At 46.9% G+C, this 5,546-nt stretch overlaps 1 non-coding gene across 1 annotated transcript; it reads left to right on the top strand.

Moving 5' to 3' along the window:
• The first annotated feature begins 4,387 nt into the window (after positions 1-4,387).
• Positions 4,388-4,459, top strand: trnaw-cca (transfer RNA tryptophan (anticodon CCA)). Its single transcript has one exon. It is a non-coding gene; the product is annotated as a tRNA-Trp (tRNA).
• Positions 4,460-5,546: the final 1,087 nt, after the last annotated feature.

Below are 5,546 nucleotides of genomic sequence, written 5' to 3'. Positions count from 1 at the left end.
TTCTCAACAGCTGATTTTAGAAGAATGAGAGGTGATCTCATTGAAACACACAATATTCTGAAGGGGATTGACAGGGCAGATGCTGAGAGGTTGTTTCCCCCGGGCTGGAGTGTCGAGAACCAGGGGGCACAGTCTCAGGTTAAGGGGTCGACCATTTAAGACAGAGATGAGGAGGAATTTCTTCACTCAGAGAGTTATGAATCTTTGGAATTCTCTGCCCCACAGGCGTGTGGATGCTGATTCTCTGAATATATTCAAGGCTGCGTTAGATAGATTTTTGGAGTCTCGGGGAATCAAGGGATCAAGAGATCACTGGAGTTTAGAAGAATGAGAGGGGATCTCATAGAAACATATAAAATTCTGACGAGACTGGACAGGTCCCGATGTTGGGGAACTCCAGAACCAGGGGTCAGAGTCTAAGGGATAAGGGGTAAGCCATTTAGGACTGAGATGAGGAGAAACTTCTTCATTCAGAGAGTTGTTTATCTGTGGAATTCTCTGCCGCAGAGAGTTGTTGATGCCAGTTCGTTAGATATATTCAAGAGGTGGCCCTTATGGCTAAAAGGATCAAGGGGTATGGAGATAAAGCAGGAAAGGGGTACTGAGGTGAATGATCAGCCATGATCTTATTGAATGGTGGTACGGCTCGAAGGGCCGAATGGCCTACTCCTGCACCTATTTTCTATGTTTCTATGTTTTTATGTCCTACTACTGCTTCTTTAATAAAGGATTCCAACACTTTCCCAACCACAGATGTTAGGCGAACTGGTCTATAGTTTCCTGCTTTTTGTCTGCCTCCTTTTTTGAATAGGTGCATTTCATTTGCAGTTTTCCAATCTGCTGGCTCCTCCCCATAATCCAGGGAGTGCATGTCCAGAGATCCCTGAAAGTAGCAGGCCAGGTAGCTAAAGTGGTTGAGAAGGAATATGGAATGCTTGCCTTTATTAGCCGAGGCATAGAATACAAGAGATGTGGTCGGTGGGGCAGGTTAGGTCACAGCTGGAGGACTGCGTGCAGTTCTGGTCGCCTTATTACAGGAAGGACATGATTGCACTGAAGAGGGTACAGAGGAGATTTACGAGGATGTTGCCGGGAGTGGAGAATCTTAGCCATGAGGACAGATTAGATAGGCTGGGTTTATTTTCCATGGAACAGAGCCTGAGGGGAGACCTCATTGAGGTGTATAAAATTATGAGGGACCGAGATATAGTGGATAGAAACGGACAATTTCCCTTAGCAGAGGGGTCAACAACAAGGAGGCATAAATTTAAAGTAATTGGGAGAAAGTTTAGAGGGGAAATTTCTTCACCCAGAGGGTTGTGGGGATCTGGAACTCACTGCCTGAAACGATGATAGAGGCAGAAACCCTCACCACATTTTAAAAGTGCTTGGATGTGCACCTGAAGTGCCGTAACCTGCAGGGTTATGGACCGAGAGCTGCAAAGTGGGATTAGGCTGGATAGCCTCTTGTTGGCCGACGCGGACGCGATGGGCTGAAATGGCCTCATTCTGGACTGTAAACTTTTTTGATTCAATGAACCCCTTTGCAAAGAGTTGAGGTGCTTGTGTGGTGATTTGGGAACATCTTTCCTCACGTGACAACACTTCAAAGGCAACTCAACAGCTCTGAAGCACTTTGGGGCATCAGGAGTTTCTGACAGACAATGCAGAAATGCAAGTCCTTATTAGCAAAGTTTCAATGCAAATGCAAGGCTGGTCTGGGATTTGAACCCAGGATCTTGCGCAAAATTTAAAGTAACAACCTTACAGCAACAATCATAGAACTAGGCCAACAAGCCAACTGCTCAGCAAGTGTGGAGATAAGATGTAACCATTATTGAAGCATATTTAGTGTACATTGCTATTCTTGGTCGGAGGAGCACATGAGACGGAATCAGTGACTTTGCCTTTTCGCCATATCTTCTGAAGCGCCGCACGGTCCCACTCCTGCAGTCAATGAGCTGTTGGGACGTTAATGTATCCATCATCATCATCATAGGCGGTCCCTCGAAACGAGGATGACTTGCTTCCACGCCGAAAAAGGATCAGTTCACAGGTGTTTCAATGAAGGACCCGAACGACATCCCGAAGGGTGGAAGATGCCTGTGCGTGGATGTTTCTTCGTGTGGTGGCCGTAGCACCCCAGCCATCACACGGGCTTGACAGAGCGAGGTCTTGGTCCAGTGGCAAGTGTTAACCAGGACGATGGAGACCAGCTGTGCTGCACGGACCTAGTGCGCACACATATCGCAGTGTGGGCTGGCCCGTGCTGCCCCTGGGCCCCTGGCCCCGAACTCATGCCTCCCCTGGGCCCTGATCACGTCCCTCTACAGTCTCTCACCGCTCCTTCGCCCCGATCTCGCCGCTCCTGCTGTATCTGCCCACGCTCCAATCACCGACTTGGACCTTGATGACGTCACTCTTCGCTGCCGCCGCCCTCCTGCACCAGCTCGCGCTGCTCCCCGGAGTAGTCTCCCGGGACCTCCAAGCTGCTCCCAGGGCCGCTCGCCGTTCCTTTTATGGCCCCGACCTGCCGCTGGTGTTCTCCCGTTAGTGTATCCAGGCTGTGGGTGGCCACCCCGCGCGCAGCAGAGGGGTTTCTGCATTAGTTCTGGGTGGTGACAGTATCTTTCCTCTTCTCTCTTCCTCTTGTCTATATCCCTGTGCTTTTATTTCTCTATTTATTCCCGCTCTCTTAGTTTCTAGTGTTTAAAAGGGAACAAAAGATGAAATAGTTGTCTTTGTGGAATAACTTGTCTCACTCAAAGTTAGACGCACTACAGTTGCACCAAGAGGTCAAGGCAGCTAGCCATTGATATTCAGCTTCATATATAAATATATATAAATATATCTACATGTATCATAACTGTTCCCTGATGGTCGAGGGGTTAAGATCCGATGCACTAACCTGGTTTCAATTGCCGATCAATTCATCGCATAAAAATAATTGAGGTCTGTGAGACGATTAATAATTGCTGTAACCACCATGAATATCAATACTTTCTGTGATAGACCGATCTTACAGACAATCTGGCTTCTCCTGCCCTTTGCCGGGCACGTGTTCCGGGTTGAATTTTGTAAACTGGGCGAGTTCGCTGATCGCGGGGAGACGGTAGGAGCCTCTGTGACCACACTGTGAGGATGTGGAAGTGAACATGGTGGCTGGGTGATCCGTGACATTTCTGTAAAGGGCAGCGGAGGAGAAGGATTGAGAACTTTCAGTGTTGGACAGAAGTTGTTTAAGGTGAGCCAACACATTCCCGATCAGCACAGAGGGAGCTCACTGGTCAGCTCCCCTCTGTTGGGGCTGTTGTGCCAGAGGTTTGTGTAGTGTAGTGGTTATCACATTTGCTTTATATGTGAAAAATACCCGTTTTGATCCTGGGTAGAAACATTATGTTTAAACTTGCAATGGAGGAACAATTAGAGGAGAGTTTCATCTCCTGGCAAATGCTGCCTGACCTGCTGAGATTTCCAGCATTTGCTGTCGTTATTTGCGATTTATTCTCCTGGCAAAAGGGCTCCCTTCTTCCTGAATTGCTCTTTATTTCATCAATAAATAGATAAATTTCAGTGGGAGAAAACAGATCCACCGGGGACCTTTCGCGTGTGAGGCCAACGTGATATCCGCGACACTGCAGCCCATCAAAGGGCGAGAAACCACTGAATATAAAGGATGAGCTCACAAATATCAGGGGCAGTGCAGTCTGGTCATCGTCAAACCCTCCTTTCTTATGCAGCAGAGGCATGAACGGGAGTCAGATGCCACAAAGTTTAATTAAAGATACAAATACAAGTAACACTTCCAAATCTTTTCACTGTAAAATTATTTCACTTTATTTGAAATCCGACTGCGTTGAATCTGAAAATGAGCACCATGGGATTTTATCTTCACGACTGATTCTATTTTCTGTGCATGGTAGGAATAACTGGTGCTGATAAATTTGACAAAAGTTGCCCCAGATTCCTGGTGACATCAGCAATACAGTGTGTAAATTGGGTCAACATGCCTAAGAACATAATAACAGAAGAAATAGGAGCAGGAGTTGGCCATACGCCCCTCGAGCCTGCTCTGCCATTTAATACGATCATGGTCGATGCGATCATGGACTCAGGTCCACTTCCCTGCCCGGTCCCCAAAGCACAGGACAAATGATTGAAGTATCCGACTGTCCCTCAGTTAGCATTTCTTTCATTGTGCAAAAGAAGGTGAGGGGTTAATTAATGATGCTTTTCCATGAAAGCAACACAAAAGTTTAAGAAAAAAACCACATGGTGACTGGCAGGTGAGCGTTGCTTCTGATACGTGGTGGGAATGGGCAGGGATTTTAAAGCCCCTTGTATTGTGAAACCTTCATATAGAGGAACATCTCAGACTTATTGTGTAGGCCTCGTGGTGCAACGGTAGCGCGTCTGACTCCAGATCAGAAGGTTGCGTGTTCAAATCACGTCGGGGTCAATGTTCTTTTGGATATTGTTCTTCCAGAATTAATATATTCTTTGCTGTTTGGCAATAACCAGACCCTTGTTCCAAGGTCTGTCTCACTGTTTCCCCGGTGTCAGGCAGAGATACGCCTGCTGCCCTCATTTATTTCATGTGACAGGACACAACAGTTCAAAATCAACTTGCAGGTGGCCACAGCGAGAACTGAATAGTCAGAATGGCCGAGCGGTCTAACGTGCTGTGGTTAGATCGTAGTTTCTTGTCCCACTTCTGACATTTCTTATTTTTAATCATAAAGCGAAACTCATTGTTTGACACCACGACCAACTCATTAAAAGTAGGATTCAGCAGTTCACCTGCTCGTTCAACATTTCCGTCTGACCGGGTGCTGAAAGTGGAAGATGTTTCCGCAGTGTCACGGTTAACACGTTCGCTCACACGCGAAAGCTCACCGGGCGGGAATATTTTCTGTAGCTTTCTCCTCATGCATGCTCAGGGGCGAGATTGTTCTCCTGTGAAAAGTCATAAGATGATAAACATGTAAGAATTACGGGCCGGAGTCGGCCATTCGGCCCCTCGAGACTGGTCCACCATCCAGCTTCATCCCACTTTCCAGCTCTGGGTCCATAACCCTGCAGGTTACGGCACTTCAGGTGCACATCCAAATACTTTTTACATGTGGTATCTGCCTCCGCCATTCTTTCAGGCAGCGAGTTCCTGACCCCCACAAACATCTGCATGAAGAATTTTACCTTCAAATCCTCTTTAAACCTTCTCCCAATTACTTTAAATATATGCCCCCTGATTGTTGACCACTCTGCTATCCACTATATCTAGGCCCCTCATAATTTTATACATCTCAATGTTGTCTCCCCTCAGCCTCCTCTGTTCCAATGAAAACAAACCCAGCCTATCCAATCTGTCCTCATAGCTAAGATTCTCCACTCCTGGCAACATCCTCGTAAATCTCCTCTGTACCCTCTCGTACAATCACATAATTCCTGTTATACGGTGACCAGAACTGTGGCCTAACCAGTGTTTTATACAATTCAAGCATAACCAACCTGCTCTTCTATCCCATGCCTCTGCCAATAAAGGCAAG

Source organism: Pristiophorus japonicus, unplaced genomic scaffold (assembly GCF_044704955.1).
Source record: "Pristiophorus japonicus isolate sPriJap1 unplaced genomic scaffold, sPriJap1.hap1 HAP1_SCAFFOLD_75, whole genome shotgun sequence".
NCBI lineage: Eukaryota > Metazoa > Chordata > Chondrichthyes > Pristiophoridae > Pristiophorus > Pristiophorus japonicus.
The sequence above is the reverse complement of the archived record's forward strand: the minus strand, read 5'-3'. Positions and strand labels throughout refer to the sequence as shown.